Source organism: Sitophilus oryzae, unplaced genomic scaffold, assembly GCF_002938485.1.
Source record: "Sitophilus oryzae breed Bouriz unplaced genomic scaffold, Soryzae_2.0 scaffold_690_pilon_pilon, whole genome shotgun sequence".
NCBI lineage: Eukaryota > Metazoa > Arthropoda > Insecta > Coleoptera > Curculionidae > Sitophilus > Sitophilus oryzae.
Window position 1 is genome coordinate 2,903,495 of NW_022147296.1, and position 24,584 is coordinate 2,928,078.

Here is a 24,584-nt window from a genome sequence, read left to right on the forward strand (position 1 = left end):
TTTTAGTAATTTCTACAAGAAGAGAGAACAAATTATGAAATTGGTTAGAAAACAAAGTAGATTCAAACAAAAGGTAATTTTTGATTTTCTGTTTTATACTGGTTTAGATCATACTCAGTGAAAACTATTTCAAAAATACTATCATATTTTTCTAAGTGTTTTTTGCTATTATTTTCAGCTTGGTAATCTTCACTGTTTTTGAGTATCAGGGATAGTCTCAGAATGTTACTGTAACTTTTTCTGTTCTATTTCTATTTAAGACTAAATAATCTAGTTTACACGTACATAGATCATAAGTTAGAGGGACCCGCAGAGCCTGGGGTTCGGCTAGCAAGTGCCAACCAGAATATATGGCCAGTCCGACTCTGCATATTATTATGATCGTAAGTTTACAGGCTGGTTATAAATAGGCTGTGGTCACAAATGGAAGTTTTTTGATACACTTGTATTATACTCCGTAAACATATACCGGATGCGTCGCAAAAGTGGCTCACACCTATAACTTTTTTATTTTCTCAGATACATAAACGAGATTTTGTTTGTTAGAGTATGATATTAATTAGGATTGATTGACGTATTCAATTGTTTTTGGTTACTTCCTGTTTCACCGGAAATGACTACAACTTTTGATTTTTAAATGGCACTCTCGATATATTTTTACTTTATTCGATAGAAAATGACACACTTTTGACATTTTCGATTAAAAATCCAAAAATGACAAAGTTTATGTTTTGTGCAAAGTTCTGTCAGGTTCAAACGTCGCCGTATTTCCTACAAAGTTTTGTGAAAAGATGAGTGATAATGACGAGTCTTTGGATATTCAACAAGCTGCTGAAACTGCGCTATCCACGTTAGTGCCCGAGAAGTCGAAAAACTTATACGAGACTACCTACAACAAGTTTGAAACCTGGGTCAAAGAAAAACATGTTGAGAATTTCACAGAAAAAGTATTGCTAGCATATTTCCTGAAGTTATCCACTATCTTAAAGCCGTCAACTCTGAGGGACCAATAGATGGTATCAATTTCTTACATGTATTTTGTAAGTACGCCAAACTTCGACCTTTCAATGTGACACATCAGCGATTTTTCTTGACGTATCGAAAAAATCAATGCCGTACCCTGCCAGTTAGAATCAATACAATTGGAGGTATGCCAAAAAAGATAGCGGAATTTCTTGGATTCTCTAACGCCATTGAATACACTGGTCATTGTTTCCCAAGAACGGTAAACTAATAGGATTGCTCATACTCATAAGACGTACGTTCGCCTCTTCCCATAGATAAATGAAACAAGTTTAGATTGGAAAGTGCCCATAAGGACAATGTAAACACTATTTGGCGCTATTCTTGCAACGGTCGCGACCCAAAACTTTTGAAAATTTCGGAGCGGTACGGCTTTTTCCGGAATTATATCGCCAAATATTTTTTATTCAAATTTATTATTATTTTCGTTTAATTTTATAAATTAAAGACAGTGTGTTGCATACAAGAAACTTTATTTTATATAAGGACGCATGTATGAAATACCTATGAAACATTGGAAACCGACGCGACGTTATGCCACGATCCACGATGGTTTTTGCAGTTCACAGCGTTCACAGTTCACAGCACAGCTTTTTAAGTTTTTAATACCACTTTTTCACAATTATCACCGGTTGGAGTAAATAAAACTTGAATTAAACTCACAAGATAGCAATAATTACTTTGAAAATGGACGCTATAAACACTTTTCGGAATTTTTTTAATGAGAGCGGTTTAGATTTTGAAAGATTATGATTTTTGAAGATTCTGACTTTGACAAGAGAAAATTATTTTTGTTTTTGTTTACTGTTGTTCTTAGCGACCGCTATAGCAGTGCCAGATCGCGTATAACGGTCGCGACCCAAAATAATTTCGCGATCCAAAATTTTTTCGGGCTTTCCAATCTAAACTTGTTGCATTTATCTATGCCTCTTCCCGCGCTTCAGCTGACAGTTGAGACGTCATTGTAGTCCTTGTCATGATAGTATGTATTATTAGTTGCCTATGGTAAACTTATAAAAATAACAACTGAGAAATTTTGAGTTAATTATTTTGTCAATTTTAAATGTGAAAAAGGTGTTATTAAAGTATTTAGAGCTATAAAGTGTATAAATACGTTCATTTTGTGTTGTGGATTGTGACAAAGTGCTTACAAGTGCCTACGATATTGTTTATTAATTATTTTAAAGCAAAATATGGAAGTATATACTCTAAAAAGAATGCCTGCAAAAGGTGATGCTCTGTTCTTAAAACTGTTGTTCTTAAAAATGCATTATCCGAGTATTTAATAGGATTTATACCGTTAATTTTCTATACTGCATACATATAAGGTGTTTAAATAAATAAACTAAATAATGAACGTTTTGCATCTGGCAATCAATAATGCACGCGTGTATATTATTGGTTGCCCGATAAGGACTAATAACCATGACAAGGACTACAATGACGTCACAAAGCGAGGAGTTTTCGCATGCACCTGGCAGACACTTTTGGCTGAATGAGCAGTTCTATTAGTTTAACTGTTCTTCATTGTTTCCGGCGCAGCTCTGCAACAATGATGGCAGATTCAGGAGCGGATATAACAGTTCAAAAGCGACATGGAGGTTGGCGATCAAGCTCGGTTGCTGAAGGTTACATTGAAAATGCAATTGAACAGACAACCGAAATAGCAAAAAGAATCATAAGACAGAGAGATACGCCAAATAAGAAATTAAAAGCAGTTCACGTAGAAGCAGAAGCTACCAGCATTGCCAGTACAAGAAATTTACTTATTCCGACTCCTACAGCTTGCATTTCTCATAGAGATGAAAAGTTGGATGCCTCTTGTATTCACTTTAATTATTTAAATAATTGTACCTTTAAGATTTATAATAAATATTTTTATTGTTTCGAACGCTTCATTTCTTACTTTTAGGCACTAGTGCCTAAACAAGTGTTACTTTAAGAGATACCTACTAGTGCCTGAAAGAATATGTCATTTCGAATCTCAAATAAATATCAAAAACTGTCAATTTTGAAACGGTTTCATAAAAAAAATGTTAATAATTTTGATTGACAATGGAAAACAAATAGACACCTATTTTTTCTTTTTTTTGTAGGTTGAATATTGACGGAAATACAACGTTTTGAAAAAATTGCTCAAGCGTGGTGTATGACGTCACGCCATGCTCATTATATCTGATATATAAAAAAACAAAATTTTGGTAACTTTCGAAATAATTGAACTAGAAAAAAATTAAAAAACACGTGTCCATTTTTTTTCAGTTCACCACAATTTCTAATAGAGAAAACTTAATTTATTTTTTTAGGTAAGTTCCCCATTGATGTAGTATCTACATCATGTATGCCCTTCAAGTGCTCATGGTGTGATATGTGTATAACAATAAATATAAAATTATCACTGTATTTTTAATTAACCTTGGTTATTTTATAGCTAAGTAGGTAAATAGCCAATGCAAATTTGAAAATTGCTATTTCTATAGAGAGGGAGGGAGAGATTAATCTTCAACAAACATAACGGAAGAAAACTTGTGGGGAAAGATGCCGTAAATGTTCTTGTTAGTTTATAAGAAAGTACATTAGTTTTAGTTGCAATCAGCTGCGATTCTGTACATAACTGAATCGCAGCTGCATACACAGAATTAACGGCCCATTAAACTAAGACAGCGCTACTGATATTAATCATGTTAATGTGTTTATTTACTGTCTACATAGGGTCAAGAAAACACCTAAATTGTTTACTTTAATTACCTACTGAATTGATTATTATTATGATAAATCATTATAACTACAAAAATTAAATTAGGATGCTGAACTAGATATACAGGGTGGTCCGAATTGTATTCCGGAAACTTCCGAAAAGTTCGTATAAATGTATGCCCTAAAATGCTTGGTTTCGGAGATACAGAGCATTTTTCGTTTTTATTTTGTTTTTTTCCAAATTTCTGAAGTAACGTCAGTATGTGGATGAAAATTGCTGTCTGGAAGTTTTTTGACATGAGAGATTTGATTTTGATGTCAATAAATAAATAAATAAATAACGTTTTTATTTTTTACTCGGCGAAATTCAGCAGAGCTGTTAAGTAAAATTAAAAAAATATGACTCCTACTTGTAGAGGGCGTCACCTACATATTTCTTAACTGGTTTGAAGAGTAATAAATTTTCGTTCGCACCTGTATAAAACTACCATGTAAAAAAATATACATTTACGACGTTTTTTAAGTAATAAATGTCTCTTGGTAAAAAATCGCTACCGAGTAATGGTTCTTGAGATATTTAGAATCAAAATTATCAATACCTGTCATCATTGACATAAATTAAATATGCTGATTAAATAGTTATTAGACTGAAATCATAAATTTGAATTGTTTTTGTGGCAAAAGTTCAACAGAACACTTTTTTTTCACTGAATAGTTTTATACAGGTATGGACGAAAACTTATTACTCTTAACAATTAAACCACATGTAGGTGGCGCACCCTACAAATAGACAGTCATATTTTTTAAATCTGCATTCTAAAAGTATGCATCCAAAATTAATTTTTCCGATATTTTTATCTGTTCATTAATTATTTAATCAACTATTTATTTTACATGGGCTAATCATAATTTTATTACAATTTCTCATAATTTATTTCTAATAAATACTAATTATATTTAAAATTAACATCTATATGCATCTATTTAAATATTTATCTATCCTATACAAAAATACTCTATTAATATACTAACCTTAGTTTTAAAAAAAATTGGCACCAAAAAGATGCAATACGGACAGAAGCTAATTGAATATTCTCTTTACTTGATAAATTATATTTTGTTAAACACTATTATTGTCTCTATTACTTAAAGGAAATTTATTTTTCTTCAAACGAAAAAAAATATCTACCTTTTTATATATAAATAAACTGTAATGGGGGGGGGTGGCTAACTAAGAATGGATGCCGGCTGTATCTCAGAAACTACTTTAAAAAAAATTGTACAAAGTAAATTGGTCAAGAGAAATCGCTGGAAATTATTTTCAAGATTATTTAGCCAATCAGAAAAAGTATTATTCTGATTGAGAGAAGAGAATATATCTCCCATTGCTGCCAAAAGTCACTAACTAACATTTTTCCGAACAACCAAATTCAATCACCAACTATGTTTTGAAGCGGAGAATCGATTGCAAACGTTATTAACTACGATTTCTGGCTATTTATGTTTTATTTTAATACCGAATAGTTACTAACTATAACATCTTTATGCAATGCAATTCATCTTTAGACGCATTTTTCTCGAAGTAATAAAAAGTAAGTTAGTGACTTTTGGCAGCAATGGGACGATATTAAATATTATAAATATTGCTAAATTGTAATTAGTAGGGTTGGTCGATTCTTATTTGATTTAGAAATGCCGCTAGGGGTCCGTGATAATATCAAGATTTAATAGAAAAAAATGATTCTGACTAAAAAATATTAAAAACAGAAAGATGTTCGATAAAAAATGCATTCGACTGTTTCAGACACGGTATTCATCAGTATGGCTTTCTCGACTGCATCGAGAGGGTTTTTTTGTCTTTGTATTTGGGCGTAGCTGTCATTTACACTCATTTTTTTTTCTTCTATTTTTAAGTTTCCTGAAAAAATCCCTTGTCTCCTCAAACAAGTCCTGTCAAAGACGGTTGCAGACATTAATCCGGACTACTAAAACATTGAAGGTTGTAAGTAAAGGTTGAATCACCACAATATAAGTTTTAAAAAACCTAATTTTTAATTTATAGACACTTTTAAACTTTATTTATAGGTGCCTGTATTTTAACACTAGCAACACATCTATGAGTTTTTTTCACAAAAAATTGAAAATTTGGTATTTTTCTAAACATTTTTAACTCAGCCATGGCACTCCAGAATAAAATTTAAAGTACGATTTTTTAAGCGAAAATGTCAAAAGTTGACATACGATATGTCATTCTATCCAGAGTAGTGTCAATGTCTATCGGATAAAGTAAAAAAATACCGAGGGTGTCAATTAAAAATCAAAAGTTATCTATCTATAAATAAAAAAATCTATTTTAAATCTATTTTTTCAAGGCTCCTGATTAAAAATTAGTATTTTTAACACAGCCATGGCACTCTAGATTAAAACTTACAATATTATTTTTTTAAGCAAGAATGTCAAAAGTTGACATATGATATGTCATTCTATTCAGAATATCATCATCACCGATGCCGATGGTGCCATTTAAAAATCAAAAGTTGTAGTTATTTCCGGTGAAACAGGAAGTGACCGAAAACAATTGGATACGTCAATCACTCCTAATTTATGTCTTATATTAACATCCCAAATCTCGTTATTTTATCTGAAAAAATAAACAAATTATAGGGCTGAGCCACCTTTGAGACTCACCCAGTATACTTCATAGTTTTCAGCTATTATATTGTAGGTGCCATACATAGATGCCAGATGAGCTTGCAACATTTTTAAGATGTTATGACTTTAAAATAATCCAATAATATTAATGAGTGAGTATTAAAGAATCAGAGAGTTAATTTTAAATTTATATTTGTAATACATGAATACATGTAATGCATCTAAGTATTTGTACACGTTGAGTCAACGATTGCAAAATGTAGATTCGTATCACAGACGATAACATTTGGCGAACAACTTGTATACGGGTGTTACTGTAGGCAAATGTAGGCGTAAGAATGGCACAATTATAAGCATTTATATAGATATACAGGGTGACTTTTATATGAGGTTTTCTATGGGTATTTCGGAAACTACTGGAGCTAGAGAAACGGTTAAATGGGGAAAGAATTGCAGTTTTGTGAGGACAAACATATGCGGCTTTCGGAATTTTGAAAAGTTTTGGCTTACTAGATATTTAGAAAAATAACAAATTTCGGCTGTTTTAAAAATGCTCCCTAATTTCTTTATAATCTATATTCCACAAAAAGTTTTCAGATAAAAGTTGTAGACAATCACATCCTTAATGAGATTGTGTTCTCCGTTTTTTTTTCTAAAGCCTGTCATTTTTGACAAATGACCCAAACATATGATCTTTTAAAAGGAAACCATAGTTGACCATGACTTCAGAAAAAGCGCCATTTTTAAGCCTTTTAGCGAAAGAAGTTATATATTTTTTTTTTCGAAAAATTAGTTAAGAGCCCATTCTTTTCTTTTTTCTCTAACTTCACTTAATTGGAATGGTATTTCTTATTCTATTATGATTTATAACTTTTAAAAAGACAGAATATTTTATTAAACACAGACCACGCACCACATCTAATATGTTTTTTTTTCGAAAAATTACTAATTTATCGCTAATTCTTATCTTTTTTTAACAGAACATGAAGTTGTATAAAAGCTTTGATAATTTATGACAATATAGAGAACGTTCAATTTAAAATAAATGATTAGAATATTATATCTAATTTGTATTTACTATTTACTCTGTATAGAAAATCAAAAAAATAAATAAAACAATAAAGCCATAAAATTGCTTATACTCGTATATGTTTGGAGAAGGGTTATCGCATTTAATTAGTTGTTATTCTGTGAGATTTTTTAAATACTTACTGTAAAATAAATGCTATACCAAAACAGTGGTTCTAACAATCTTCCGATAAATAATTGTATTGAGAACACCCTGTATATCTGTATTATTTGTACATTCGGTCCTGTATACGCCTCTTGCTTATTCGTATTCTTATTATTTTGCAAGATTTTCAGAAAGAGGAGGGATTTAAATTTATATATTTTATTTAGGTATTTCGGAAATCTATTTAAATATATTTAATTTTGCTATGTTTTTTTCTGAAGTCCTTACCTATAAATGATAGACATAATCTATAGTTTTTAATTGGACTTTTTTACACATCTATAAATTTACCATTAATTACCCAATTTACATAAACATTTTTTCGTAAATTTTAACGACATAATCTACTTTATTCATTTGTTTACTAATTCTAATTTTACATTTCTCTGACAAAACGAATATCTAGAGATTCTTGTTTAAATATATTTCTCTTGATATCAAAATTTAAGAAAAAATGCTTGTTGAGTAGAATTTTTTCCGATAAATTTTTTCTCATTGAAAATTTCACTTAATGATGTACAGGGTGGACCATTTTGGTTGTTTCTATAGGGTATCTAGGAAACCGTGAGAAATATTCAAATTTTGATACTGCAGTCTCGGGTTCTTTTTTTGAAAAAATTACAATGGGCGCAAACGGATCGTGGCTATCTTGATCGGTTTCGAAGCTACAGGGGGATATTTTGTACTTTTTGAAGATGTTCGATAGTTTGTTTATTTTAGCAACCACGAAAAAATGAATTATACATTCTAAAGGCACTTTTCTGTGTAGAATGCAGTGGAGTAATCAGACTTTTTTCGAAAAAAATATTTTTTGAGATATTAACAATACTTATGTTTTTTTAAATAGAACCACCTGTATATTTTTAAATTTTCTTGTTCAGCTTGGCATGGGCTTCTCGAAAATATATAACTCTCTATATTTATTTTCACTATTAACCTCAACATTTCAAATTTTTCTTAAAATATCCACTTAGTGGGTAGTAGGCCGCGACGAAGAACAAAGTAAACGGTTGTCATGGTGATCGGAACATACCTTTGATGGATGCGGAACATTTCATTTCAACAGATTGAAGTGTGTGTATTTTAAATAATAAAAAAATGAGTAAATTTGAAAATTTGGAGAAATATAATAATATGTTAGAATGTTATATTGAGTCTAACAAACATAAGCAAATGGCAGCTGATTTATATTTTGAGCGGTATCCAGAGCGCGAGCAACCAAACCCAGCCATTTTTAAAAGGTTAGAAGATAGTTTAATCAATTTTGGATCTTTTCAAAAACCGTGTCCCAAAAAATTATCAGAAAGAAGATGAAGAAAATCAATATATTATTGTCCTCGGAGTTAAATAAAATGGAACAATACCCAGCAAATAAAAAATAAGGGTGACAGAAACAAAAAAAAAACATATTTTAATATAAACTTTAGAGGTTACTTCAATCGGGCTTCTCAGTTAATATAAAAAAATTAAAACACAAAGACTACATTAAATGTTCAGACTGCTGGCCATTATTATCAAGAGAGAGTTGGTACCGTCTCCGCACGCCGCCGCGCGCCGCTATCAGAATTTCAATAGCTCTACTTGATGTTGTTGGATCTAGTGTTACGGCTTCGAGGACATTAATATATTGATTTTATTCATCTTCTTTCTGATAATTTTTCAGGCCCGGTTTTTGAAAAGATCCAAAACTGATTAAACTATCTTCTAACCTTTTAAAAATGTCTGGGTTTGGTTGCTCGCGCTCTGGATAACGCTCAAAATATAAATCAGCTGCCATTTGCTTATGTTTGTTAGACTAAATATAACATTCTAACATATTATATTTCTCAAAAATTTTAAATTTACTCATTTTTTTATTATTTAAAGAGATACAATACACACTCAATCTATTGAAATGAAATGTCACGCATCCATTAAAGGTATGTTCCGATCACCATGACAACCGTTTACTTTGTTCCTCGGCGCGGCCTACTATCCACTAAGTGGGTATTTTAAGAAAAAATTGAAATGTTGAGGTTAATAGTGAAAATAAATATAGAGTGTTATATATTTTCGAGAAGCCCATGCCAAGCTGAATAAGAAAATTTAAAAATATACAGGGGGTTCTATTTAAAAAACCATAAGTATAGTTAATATCTCAAAATTTTTTTTTCGAAAAATGACTGACTACGCCACTGCATTCTCCACAGAAAAGTGCCTTTAGAATGTATAATTAATTTTTCCGTGGTTGGCTGAAATAAACAAACTATCGAACATCTTCAAAAAGTACAAAATTTGAGAATCCCCCTGTAGCTTCGAAACCGATCAAGATAGCCACGATCCGTTTGCGCCATTGCAATTTTTTCAAAAAAAGAACCCGAGACTGCAGTATCAAAATTTGAACATTTCTCACGGTTTCCTAGATACCCTATAGAAACAACCAAAATGGTCCACCCTGTACACGCATTAAAATTGAAAGACTTATATTTTTAATTACCTATACGTTTAAAATATTTAGTGTTATTGGAATATTTAAAGTTTATTAATTATTTTGCTAATATTTTGGGACCTATACTTAAAAAAGCTTCTTGAAAAATCATAGATGAATTAAAGTTTCAACACACTTTTCAATGATTCAAATATATTTAAATACGTTGTTAATTTGTGAACAGTTAATGCCAAACAGAATAAACATAACAGAATAGAATAATAATAAAAAAACTGTCGCAAAGATAGAATTATCGAGGCATTTTTAACAAAATCTAATATTAAACCCAAAAGAATGTAATAATTCAATGATGTTATTAATTTGTTGACGAGTGGTAACTTTTGCGGGTAAAATCTGGTTATAATAAAAAAACTCGTGTGCCAAGTCGAGAGCATCCAAATTATATCACAGAGTTTCACTAGGTCAGATATATTATATATTTTTTTCTATTTGACTATTAACAAAATAAGTAATTTGCAAATATAACTAGAAATAATATTTTTTGAATAAATGACAAAACTGGGAATATATAAAAATGATAAGTGGAGATCATCAAGATTTAGATTTTAGATCGTATTCCACGATATAGAATGTTCCCTCCTGTTGTTTTAAGGTTGATTCTCACTATACCTTCCGTTTCCATTCCATATCCATTCCATATCCGTTACGTATTTTTTATTGCATGGACGTTATACGTAGCTTCCGTTTCGTATCAGTTCCATACTTTTTATTATACAATTTATATCATTACGAAAGTTTTATTTTAAAAATTTGTATCTTTTGAAAAAGATATAATAATAATAGCTCCCGTATATAGCGTTTAACGCCTTGGGAGTAGCAAGGTACAGCTTGCCATACTAGAGCCGTTCGGTATACAAGGAAGGTAATGTGGCTAGCACTACGCTTCAACTGCCTATTATTACGTCAGGATGTGAATCTCAAGTACTCATTTAAGACTGAGTCGACCTAGGTACCCAAACTATTTTTATTTTAATAAAAATAGTCGGCAGATGAAATGCCGGGTGTGGGAATCGAACCCACTAACTTGAGATTGGTAGACGAGAGCCTGTACCTCTACGCCACCGGGCACTTTTGAAAAAGATAATAGATTTAATTAAGAGGTGAAAGAATAAATAAATATCAGCAAAATTTTAACAGAGCTGGAGAATTTTAAGAACTTGACAACGCTGTTTGCGATTCGCTTCAGTCCGTCCGCTAAAAAAATGTATGGAAGGAAAGGATATGGAACGGAAGGGAAACGGAACGGATAGTGCGCATTGTCCTATTTATTTACATAAAGTAATATTTTATGTAAACGGAAGGGAAACGGAAGGGAGCTAATATGGAAGGTATAGTGAGAATCAACCTTTAAGTGGCATCAAACAACCGTCGCGCGTCGCTTAGAGATGAGCAAAACTGCGATTCTCCAATCGCAATTGAAACTGCGATTACGATTTTTTAATCGCTGCGACTGTAATCTGCGATTGCGATTTTAATAATTAAATATTGTACTAGGTATTCTATTCACAGTGTCATTTTCTATAGAATAAAGTAAATAAATACCGACAGTGCCATTTAAAAATCAAAAGTTGTAGTCATTTCCGGTGAAACAGAAAGTTATCGAAACGAATTGACTACTTCAGTCAATCCTAATTTATGTCAGATGCTTACATACCAAATCTCGTGTTTTTCATTAGAAAAAATAAAAAGTTATATTATTGGTATATTATTGATCTTGGCCCTAGATGATAATACCTTCTCTATAAATAAATAAAATCAGAGAAAACATTCAATCGCAGTTTACTATAAAATGCTTCAATGGACCACAAAATTACATTCGCAACAAAGTCGCAACTCCTAAAAATTCAAACTCGCAGATAGAAGGTTATCACATCACGATCCTAGTTTACAAAATCACAATCCCAACCAAATCGCAAATCGCAACTGTAGTAATATTGGTTGCCTAAATTAAAACTCGCAATTAGAAAAATCGCAGTCGTGGTTTCCTATGTGAGCCAATCACAGGTTGCGATTGCGATTTTCAAATCGCTGCGATTGAATCGCAATTTGCGATTTGTTGCTCATCTCTATTGTCGCTCCAGAAGCAGGATTGGCATATATCATAATATGTATACACATCGGGACAGGTCAACTCTGTGTATAGGATTTTAACGTGTAAGACAGTGATGTAGGCAGCTTAATGGCAAATCAAATGTATTAAAAAGAGAAAAAAGTTGGGTGGGTATGGGTGGGAACATTTCTTCTGAGCGGTATTGCCAGATTTTGCATCAAAATTTCAAACCGCATAAGTAGACGTTTCAAAAAATGTGGCATCTAGGGTTGGATCTGGATTTTCAACAATTAGTTACTCATTTTACTACAACTGTAATAGATTACATTTAGCTTAAATATATTATCTTCATTTCAGTAGTATACATGAACATTTTTAACATAGTTTATTTTATTCTAATTTCTTTAAGACTACGATAATATACTGGTCGGCAAGAGAAAATCTTGGGTCGTTTATTTTAGTCATCATTTACCTACATGTCTAGAAGTGAATCGCTATGGCAATCTTGTAAGTCGGGGAGAGAAAATTATTACCTATCCACTTAATCCGGAGCTCAACTTCATACGCTTGGGAAAATTCTTGCTCTTTTCTCTTTGTGCATTTATACAATCACAGAGTCTATAGACTCTGTGCACGACAATCGGCACCCAAAGCCGTGTGTACTTTATCGGTTATATCATTAAATAAACTACTAAAAAAATATGCTGTATTACGTAGTAAATGGTGCAAATTCTATTGTCGACCATTCTAATCAGTATTAAATAATAATGGAGTGAGCCAGTGTGAAGTGAGACATTAAATGATTGATCTTTTTGTTAAATTACGTGGTATAACTTAACACAATGATGAATCGTTTAATGTTTCATATGCACCTCCATAATTATTATTTAATCTGTAATCATACTGATTACATTGTTCAACAACAGAATTTGCGCTTTTAGTACGTTTTGGAATTAATAGATTATCTGTCTTATTATGCAACTAAGGATGTACGTGTCTACGTAATAGTGCATCAGCATCTCTCTCAATATATCGTATTGTACTGAACACGTTGACACACGAGAATCAGCAACCAAAGCCGTGTGTACGCTTCATTAAATAAACTAACCAAAAAATATGCTCTATTACTTAGTTACGTACATCCTCAGTTACATAATAGGACCGATAATCAATTAATTACATAATGTTGTAAATATCACAAATTCTATTGTAGACCGATCCGGATTAAGTGGATAGGTAATAAACTTCTCATTTTTCTCCCGTATTTTATAGTCTTATATGTCGTAGTCACATATAGTGTATTCCGTCTTTTGGTGAAGATCCTAGTCACTTCATGAAGCGTCGGTTAGGTTAGCAGGCTAGTTATGTTGTTAAGTTAGTTTTTTTCATTATGTGACTTCATGAAAAGACGGAAACGACATATATAAAATATCATAATATCGGATATATGTATATCATATCCGATATACAGGGTGGTCCGAACTGTATTCCGGAAACTTCGGCAACATATTCTGCAGATAGAAATAAGTAAAATGTATGTCCTAAAATGCTTAGTTTCTTAGATACAGGGTGTAGAAGTTTCATTTTTATTTCGAGATTTTTTCCAAATAATTTCTGAAGTAACGTTAATATTTGGATGAAAATTATTGGTGTCTGGGAGTTTTTTGACATGAGAAATTTGATTTTGATGTCAATATGACTCCTACTTGTGGAGGGCGCCACCTACATATTTTTTAACTGGTTTGGTTGAAGAATAATAATTTTTCGTTCGTACCTGTATAAAACCAATGAGTAAAGAAATATACATTTACGAGGCTTTTTACGTTTACTTTTTACGTTACGTTTTATTAAGAAAGGTTTCTTAATAAAAATCGCTACGAGTAATAGTTCTCCAAATATTTGGAATCGAAATTATCAATACCTGTCATCATTGACATAAATTATAGTATTAGACTGAAATCATAAATTTGAAATATTTTTGTGCCAGAAGTTCAACAGAAACTGTTTTATCAACATTTTTTCGCAGAAAATTTTATGATTAACTTAAAAAATAAAAATTTACCAAATTTATTATTTCAGTCAAATAACTATCTACTCAACGTGTTTATTTTTTGTGCATAATGACATGTATTGATTATTTCCGTTTTAAATATCTTGAGAACGGTTGCTCGTAGCGATTTTTACCAAGAGACATTTTTTGCGTAAAAAACAGTGGCGCATCCAGAGATTGAGTTTGGGAGGGGTCGTGGCAATATTTAAATAAAGTAATACGTTTAATTCGCTCAAAGCTATTGTGACTATATGGAAAAAAAAAACAAACTAAGATTGCTCTGGACTTCTATTTTGATTGACATTATTAATTTATTTTGTGACAATTTTATTTTATACCAGATTTTCTTATTTATAATTATTTTCCTGGGAGGGGTAATTACCCCTATTACCCCTTTCGTATATGCGCCCTTGGTAAAAAATCACGAAAATGTATATTTTTTTCCGTAGAATTTTTCGAATAATTCCGTAGTTTTATACAGGTACGGACGAAAAGTTATGACTCTTCAAAACAGTTAAACACATGTAGGTGGCGCCCCCTACAAATATGAGTCATATTGATATGAAAATCAAATTTGTCATGTCAAAGAACTCTCAGATACCAATTTTCAACCAAATATTGACATTACTTCAGAAATTATTTGGAAACAAATCAAAATCAAAATGAAACTTCTACATCCTGTATTTCCGAAACTAAGCATTTTAGGACATACATTTATACGAACTTTTTTACTTACTTTTATCTGCAGAATATGCTGCCGAAATTTTCGGAATACAGTTCGGACCACCCCGTATATCAGAAATTAAGATTTTGTTCCTGGGCTAAAATACAAAAAAAAAAATAAAAGACAAAATACCTTTATTTTGGTAAAAACAAAAATCAAACCATCAAAAACGAGACAAAAAAAAACATCTTTTCTAAAATAAAGAATAAAAAACCTAGTTGTTTGATAAATTTTTGAGTAACTAAACATCGGGCAACAGGAATATCATCCTCACTATTATCTTCACTTAACGCAACTAGTCGAAGACAAGCTCCTCGACTGTGAAGGGCACGGAGGGCTAAACTTCAACTGTGGAAGGGTGTAGATCATCGTATGAGGGGAGGTCCGCACTACTCGGAGGACGATGGGAAATACCCTGTCCCCCTTATAACAAGAAGATCTCCATGTAAGATGAGTTATAACTTAAAAATGGGGAACACAAAAGATCTTTAGGTCGTGGTAATTAATATGATATCCTTTAATTAAAAATGCCTGTTAATTTATTGACTAGACCAGTGGCAATTTTCATTTGAATAAAATCTGGAAAAAATGAAAAAAAAAATCGATGAGTGCCAAGTTGTCGCCAACGCAACTGCCACCAGAGATCGTTCACTAGGTCCAATCTTCGGCGGCAGCGGCACGATGCGGCCGGCTCAGTCGCGAAACCGTCGGCGTTTGGCGCGCAACAATTCAGGAAAAGGCGCACGCTAGGCGCTCCAAACGCGAAAATAAGACGCGTATTACGCTAAAATTTCCAACTTTTTACCGATAGGAAGAAAGTTCACACAAGGGATTAAACAGGATTATTTTAATCTTATTATACTACATAATAATTTGTATTATAGATACTTGTTAGTGAGACAGTGTCAGGAGCCTTTCTTGTGATTGATAACTTTTGAACATTCTTATTGAGAACTTTTGAAAAAGTTCAGATAAAAGACTAAAAAGTGTTATTAAGTGGTGTTAGAAATATTTTTTGAACTGTTTTTTTTTAACTTGTGATAGTGTTGTTGTTAAAAGTGTTGAAACTAGAAGGAACTTTCTGTTTAGAAATTAAGAACCTATATATTTCATTATTTTTTCAAGTAAGTCCAATATAAAATTAGTTTTTATTGGTATGGTTATTTATCACAAAATATATAAAATTTATAAAAAAATACATTGATATACAGGGTGGCGCACCTCATTCGCCTCGGTTGATTATACGATAACGGGGAAGGTATAGAAACAAAATATTTTATGGGTATATGTGGGAAGGAAATGTGCATAATTTAAAATTATTTTGAAATGTACAGGGTGTGTCAGAACTAAAATCCATATCAAAGTTGTATTTTTTCTTATGGAACACCTGGTATTTTATTTTATTTTTGGATTAATGCAATTTTATTAATCACAATAATTAATTAAAAATTACAATAAAATTACAATAAAAATAAAATTAATAAATTATATATTTTACCTAATTCATTATTAAATATATTATTACCATTAGTTATTATTACTATTAGTCTAACCTACAGCAATTTCAAATAAAAAAAATAATGGTATTTAAGATAATCACAAAAAAACTAATTTAAAAAGTTTTAACATCCTGTAACTCTAAAACTATGCATTTCCATACCCATGTTTATAAGAACTTTTTCTCATATTTTTTTGATTGAATGAAAAATATACGAAATAATATAAATGTACTGATTTCTTTCGAAAATCGACAACTATAAAACTATGAACTCTTTCCGGACACAAACGGTACATTGTGAAACAGGAAATTGTAGAGAGAAACAAGCCCTATAACATAGGTTACAACATTTTAATGAACAGAGCTTTCCATAAAACCAATAAAATGAAAAATATACGAAATAATATAAATGTACTGATTTCTTTCGAAAATCGACAACTATAAAACTATGAACTCTTCCCGGACACAAACGGTACATTGTGAAACAGGAAATTATAGAGAGAAACAAGCCCTATAACATAGGATACAACATTTTAATGAACAGTGCTTTCCCTAAAATCAATAAAATGAAAAATATACGAAATAATATAAATGTACTGATTTTTTTCGAAAATCGACAACTATGAAACTATGAACTCTTCCCGGTTAAAAACGGTACATTGTGAAACAGGAAATTGTAGAGAGAAACAAGCCCTATAACATAGGATATAACATTTTAATGAACAGTCCTTTCCATAAAATCAAGAAAATGAGAAATATACGAAATAATATAAATGTACTGATTTCTTTCGAAAATCGACAACTATGAACTCTTCCCGGACACAAACGGTACATTGTGAAACAGGAAATTATAGAGAGAAACAAGCCCTATAACATAGGATACAACATTTTAATGAACCGTGCTTTCCATAAAATCAATAAAATGAAAAATATACGAAATAATATAAATCTACTGATATCTTTCGAAAATGGACAACTATGAAACTATTAACTCTTCCCGGACACCAACGGTACATTGTGAAACAGGAAATTGTAGAGAGAAACAAGCCCTATAACATAGGATACAACATTTTAATGAACAGTGCTTTCCATAAAATCAATAAAATGAAAAATATACGAAATAATATAAATGTACTGATTTTTTTCGAAAATCGACAACTATGAAACTATGAACTCTTCCCGGTTAAAAACGGTACATTGTGAAACAGGAAATTGTAGAGAGAAACAAGCCCTATAACATAGGATATAACATTTTAATGAACAGTCCTTTCCATAAAATCAAGAAAATGAGAAATATACGAAATAATATAAATGTACTGATTTCTTTCGAAAATCGACAACTATGAACTCTTCCCGGACACAAACGGTACATTGTGAAACAGGAAATTGTAGAGAGAAACAAGCCCTATAACATAGGATACAACATTTTAATGAACCGTGCTTTCCATAAAATCAATAAAATTAAAAATATACGAAGTAATATAAATGTACTGATTTCTTTCGAAAATCGACAACTATGAAACTATTAGCTCTTCCCGGACACCATCAACGGTACATTGTGAAACAGGAAATTGTAGAGAGAAACACGTCCTATAACATAGGATACAACATTTTAATGAACAGTTCTTTCCATAAAATCAATAAAATGAAAAATATACGAAATAATATAAATGTACTGATATCTTTCGAAAATGGACAACTATGAAACTATTAACTCTTCCCGGACACCAACGGTACATTGTGAAACAGGAAATTGTAGAGAGAAACAAGCCCTATAACATAGGATACAACATTTTAATGACCAGTGCTTTCCATGGAATGAATGAGTACTTATTTAAACCTTTCGCAAGTTAATGATATTAAATTTTTTTAGAGGTTGCTATTAGACTTGGATCAAGGCAAATTAATAAAATTTCGTTTATCTCTCATCAAGGAGGCCGAAATCCACAAAATATCAAGAGACAACTTTTAATCGGCATTAAACTGTTTATACTATTTCGCTAACAAGAAAAAAAAGTCAGTGGCGTACATGCTTGTTTTAGAAAAATATTCCCGAGATAACCCATATGCACGTCCATGGTGAATATGTCGACACTTGTTTAGCTTTAAAATATGTCGCATTTTTAGAAACTTTTACCGTCAAAATTTCATTCAAAACGCTAAAAGTACTTGGAAGAAAATTATAATAAATCGAAAAAATAATAATAATAAGACTTTAACATCCTGTATCTACGAAACAAAGCAGAATCGGACCTATGTTGATATAAAAAATAAATCTTATTTTTACGCGAGGAATCTCCCCACGAGAGATGGCACATGTTTTTTGAAACACCCTGTATATTGACACAAAACGAAACAATAAGCAAAAAATATCAAAAGGAAAATTTCGGAAATATCCTGTCAAAATAAAGAAATACCTACGTATATGAATTTATTATTATGCTCTGAACTTGATCCCGTTGGAAGTTGGGAAACTTCTCAGATTTTTTTGGCGGGCCGGATTATTTTGATGTTTTAATTTATCGAGTTGACATTAAGCTGAAAGTTTAAAAATAATTTTCGTTTTTTTGCGTTGGAGTTATTAATGTTAACAACTAAATTTAACCGACGTTTAAAAATATAAGCTTGATGAGATATAACTAGCCTAATAATGTCGGTATGTATATGTCCTATTGTAGCAATAAAAATTCGATTATCGCATGATCAAATAAATAATAGTTGAATAATTATTATGGCAGGTCTTGACCTAGTTTTTTATTTGTATTTAGATCTATCTAAATTGACTACCAGAATGATGTTCATGGATGCTGCAGAAAAATACATATACTTTTTCTTGTTTGCATTAGCGTAACTAGCAATTCATTCTGGAGGGGGCCTGGGGCTGAGACTAGGGGGAGCCTAGGTCTTTTGTTTTTTAAAAAATGAAGAATAATTCAAAAAACACATTTTTTGAATAAAACTTTTACATGAATTTCTCTATCAATAAATTTCATCTTGGTCATCAAACCGTGTACCCGATATACTTATAGATTACTTAAATACCCACTAGATTACTTAAATATCCACAAATTTTCTAAAAAAATAAAAATTAACACATTTTTTGAACGCAACAAAATAATATTAACTAAACAAAACTAGAAAATGTAATTTTTACTACATCACAAGCAAATAAAAATTAATACGTAGCCAAGAGTCATAATTCAAGATTTCTCTGGGGGGTGCTGGGGGGTGCTCAGCAGCACCTGGAGGGGGGGGGGGCTGGCACCACCGGTCACCCCTGTAGTTACGCCAATGCAATTATTGAATGAATCATTCAATATAATTATTATTCTAATATGATTAGGGGTAAAAAAATGTCTATACCTACATATGTGGCGGATTCCTCTCTCCAAAAAATCCTATATGGGTATTTCGTCACTGCAAGAAAAAAAAAATGATTAGGTACATACATCCAGAGTTTTAAAAAAGCTCTCGTGTATTATGGTTGATTCGTTATAAGTTTCTGCAAAACAATTTGATCCTAAATTGCTTTTACATTATAAATCAGTTATATACTAAGCAAAGTGTAACAGGTGCACCTAATGGAATTTACACAGAGTGAAAATTTGAATAGCAGTATAGTAGTAATAATAAGAAGGTGTCAAATACTTACTGTAGATTTGGAGAGGGTCTGGATTACCCGATGTATATTTGATACTTTTTTTATATTAGTCCAACAGTCGGGTAAAAAAAAACATGCAAGAGTTTTCTGAAGCATGATATTTTCAAAATCGATTGCATTTTAGTGATAAAATACAGGTACAGGGTGGGTCAAATTTGACGCTTTTAAATGGAAACACCCTTTTCTATAGGAGATAGAGAAAAACTAATATCGGTGTCTGGAGCTCAATTTTTGTCAAAAACATGATGGTGAAAACCGCATATCGATACGTTACCGTTTCGGAGTTACGGGGTGTTTTTCAAAAATATGCATTTTTAACAAATCGCTGTAACTTTTTTGCTATGGAAAATGTATTTTTATGAAAACATTTCCAAAGCACCTTTTTACGTAGAATTTAATGGTTTAAGTATATTTTTTTTTAAATTAATAATTTAAGAATTATCAACTGAAAATTTGATTTTTTATATGGGACACCCTGTATATTTGTAATTTATTGAAAATAATTTAAAATTACCTTTCCAAAAATATAACACACTTGATATTTTGCTCTATTCCTCTTTGAGATATAGATTATTGTATAAAAATTCGCCGGTATTAAATAAGTAGGCTTTGAACGGCACGGCTGTAATGCAAAAAAATTCTAGCTGTGAGCATCAATTAAAACGAAAATAATATTTGCTATGAGAGATGCAGAATTTTATATCAATTTAAAATATATTTAACCAACATCAACACATTTAAACTATATCTAATAACAATAAAAATAAATAGCAAACCAAGGCATGAGATTTTGTTACAGGTGTTCGACGTATCGATCGTCTTCTGTTATGGACAGACGGGGCAGTTTTTGAACATTTCTCGCAAAATTCATTAACTCAGTGGGGGTGAAAGATACCCTCTCATAACTGCTAAGTATTTTTAATTCTTGTCTAGATTATACGGAAGAATAAGGAACCTTTATTCTTCCGCAAATATACCCATCGGATTAGATCCATGGGCACTAAGGTCAGGCGGCCTCGGCGGCCAACGGCTAGGATCTTGGTTAGTTATCTAATTATTCTTGAAATTGGCTGCAAAAATTTGCTGATAACTTCAGCGTTCAGAGGCGGTGCGTCGTCTTGCTGGAAAAATATGTTTTCGAGTTCCATTAAGGGCTTATTATCAATAAGGGGTCCAAAGCCTACTAGTTAAAAGTGGCGAACTTTTAAAAATTCTTTATTTCGAAGGGGATTATGACAAAATATCAAGTGTGCTATATTTTTGGAAAGGTAATTTTAAATTCTTTTCAGTTAATTAAAAATATAGAGGGTGTCCCAAATAAAAAATCAATTTTTCTGTTGATAACTCTTAAATTATTGATTTTAAAAAAATTATACTTCAACTATTAAATTATATGTAAAAAGATGCTTTGGAAATGTTTTCATAGAAATACAAAATTTTCCATAGCAAAAAAGTTACAGCGATTTGTTAAAAATGCACATTTTTGAAAAACACCCCGTAACTCCGAAACGGTAACAGATATTTATGTGCGGTTTTCACCATCATGTTTTTGATGAAAATTGAGCTCTAGACACCGATATTAGTTTTCGTCTATCTCCTATAGAAAAGGGTGTTTCCATTTAAAAGCGTCGAATTTGATCCACCCTGTACAATCAGCAGTTCCAGTTTCGGGACACCTGGCGCTGAAAAGCGCGCAAAGGTGTAATTTTAATTAACACCTCCAAACTGTTTTGTGAAGGCTGAAAATTTGTAGATAATATTTGAATGCAACGTAAAACAAAAATATAACAGTCAGACAGAGTAGTATTTTATTGATACGCCTTTTTTTGTGTTCTGCAATGTCAATGTATAAGAAATTTTAAAACATTTTCCGATGCACGTCATCAATCACATCGAAATTGACACTAAAGCCTATAAACCTGCGTAAATGAAATTTTAGCAAAAATGTTTAAATTTGTTGACTAATTTAAAATACCAAGCAGCTCTTCATTATACTTTATAGAGCAAATGACTGTAACAGATATTTTATTTAGATTAAAGCTGCAAAAATTAGTTTAAAGCGATTTTTATTATCGCCTTGTTGGTCACACTGCGCCATGTTCAGCAATGTTGTCGTGTATTATTTGACAATTATCCTAGTGTCAGTTATTGTTTTGTATAATATCGTGTTGTTGAATTTTTGGGAGTAATTTTCGTTTTTTTGCCGTTTTTCATAGTTTTTTTTCTTAAATTGTACTTCTAAGCACAAACAGTTCTTTTAAGAACCAAATTTTCATGATTTTTTACTGCATTTTTTAAAATTGTGGATTGAAAATATGCCGAAGCCTTTAAACAGTCGAAGCAAAGCGCTTGTAGCTTTCCTGATAAAATATTTTGAGCGCGAACGTTACAATAAAGGTTCTTTATTACCCTTGAAAGAAGTCAGAGAAGTAAGATTGATTGGTAAGGACATTATACCACATTCAAGTTATTTCTACTTATTTCAATTTGTAGCGAGTAACTGCTGCCTTAAAAAAATTATATTATACTAAAGAATATTGTTTGTCACTTTTAAATTAAGATTCATCTCATAGATCCATCACAATCTGGCAGCGCTGTCGTCATCGCTTGTCACTCAAAGTTGATGACGCATAGGAAAATGTTTTAAAATTTCAATATGTTCTATATTTTTTATTATTTGTATATTTTTTGTGCTTTTGTTTGTTTTGTAAATGCTTTGTCGATGAATCTATTTTGATTTTTTGTACAATAAAGCGTTATTTATTTATATTTATTTATTTATTATGGGGACACAAAGCGTCAACACTACCTCAATCGCGCTGTCAAAAAAAATTGTCATTCAAAGTGTCACACAAAGCAAAACAACTTTTTTGGATTTGTGACTATCTATTATTGATATTTAAATATAAATATTATAAGAAAAATATATTTTAAAACATGTAGTTTATGCATGTCGAAGGAAAACAATTTCAAATAAAAAAAACACATGTTTTTTTTGCATAAAGCAGTTTTTACAATAATTTATTTACATTAATTATTACTTAGAGATACAGGGTGTAGAAATTTTATTTTTATTTCCATTTTTTCCAAATAATTTCTGAAGTAACGTTAATATTTTGATGAAAATTAGTGTCTGGGAGTTTTTTGACATGAGAAATTTGATTTTGATGTCAATAGGGCTCCCGCTTGAGGGCGCCACCTACATATTTTTAACTGGTTTGAAAAGTAATAACTTTTTGTCCGTAAATGTATAAAACTACTGAGTTAAAAAAATTACATTTACGATGTTTTCTACGTAAAAAAGGTCTCTTGGTAAAAATCGCTACGAGTAATGGTTCTCGAGATATTTGGAATCGAAATTATCAATACCTGTCATCATTGACATAAATTAAACACGTTGACTAAATTTTAAACGTTTTGTGTCAAGACTTTAACAGAAACTGTTTCATCATCATTTTTTCGAAGAAAAATTTATGATTAATTTAAAAAAAAAAGTTTGGAAATTTATTATTTTTGTCAAATAAATATCTACTCAACATGTTTATTTTTTGTCAATAACATGTATTGACTATTTCCATTTTAAATATCTTGAGAACGGTTGCTCGTAGCCATTTTTACTAAGAGACATTTGTTAAGTAAAAAATCACGGAAATATATATTTTTACACTCAGTAGTTTTATACAGGTACAGGCGAAAAGTTATTACTTTTCAAAACAGTTAAAACAGATGCAGGAGGCGCCCTCTATAAATAGGAGTCATATTGACATCAAAATCAAATTTCTCATGCCAAGACACTTCCAGACACCAAATTTCATCCAAATATTGACGCCACTTACAGAAATTATTTGGAAAAAATCGAAATAAAAATGAAAGTTCTACATCCTGTATCTCCGAAACTAAGTATTTTAGGACATACATTTATACGAACTTTTTTACTTACTTTATCTTCAGAATATGCCGCCGAAGTTTCCGGAATACAGTTCGGACCACCCTGTATACACAGTGACACGTGTATACACAATACTGACAGTGAATTTTTAGTATTTAATTAGCAATTTTATCCAGATCAGTATACAGGTTGTTAATTTGTTTATTACTCGCGGCAGGAGCTTTATGGTTGAAATATGGCAACCTCGGCCCGCTCGTCGATAGACGACGCGACGGGACGAGTCGGCAGAACACAGTTGTGCCATTCTGTTCCCCTATAAGTAACTGTCCAGTTAACAACCTGTATATGTTTGTTTTGTTACTTTCTTGTATAACAAGAGTCTGATTGCCAGTGACCAACTAAATGGATATCTGAGGTAAATGTGCATTGTTGGGTCAGCGATCCAGAAAGATCCACTTTTACAATTTCTTTTTACATTTCATAATTTAAGTTTAGACATTTTCAAATCTTGGAACTGATAGCTAAAAAACTTAAACTGTATTAAACTTTATTAACTCGTTTGAAATGTAGCTTTCATATCAATTACAGGTACGTCTGAAAACGCAAAACTAAGTTAGA

At 31.4% G+C, this 24,584-nt stretch overlaps 1 protein-coding gene across 1 annotated transcript in view; it reads left to right on the forward strand.

Moving 5' to 3' along the window:
• Positions 1 to 15,644: 15,644 nt before the first annotated feature.
• LOC115888229 (FMRFamide receptor) overlaps positions 15,645 to 24,584 on the forward strand; it is a 336,884-nt gene continuing 327,944 nt past the window's right edge. The window contains exon 1 of the mRNA XM_030907887.1: positions 15,645 to 16,042. The gene's annotated coding sequence lies outside the window, so the exon portion shown is untranslated. The remainder of the gene's footprint in view (positions 16,043 to 24,584) is intronic.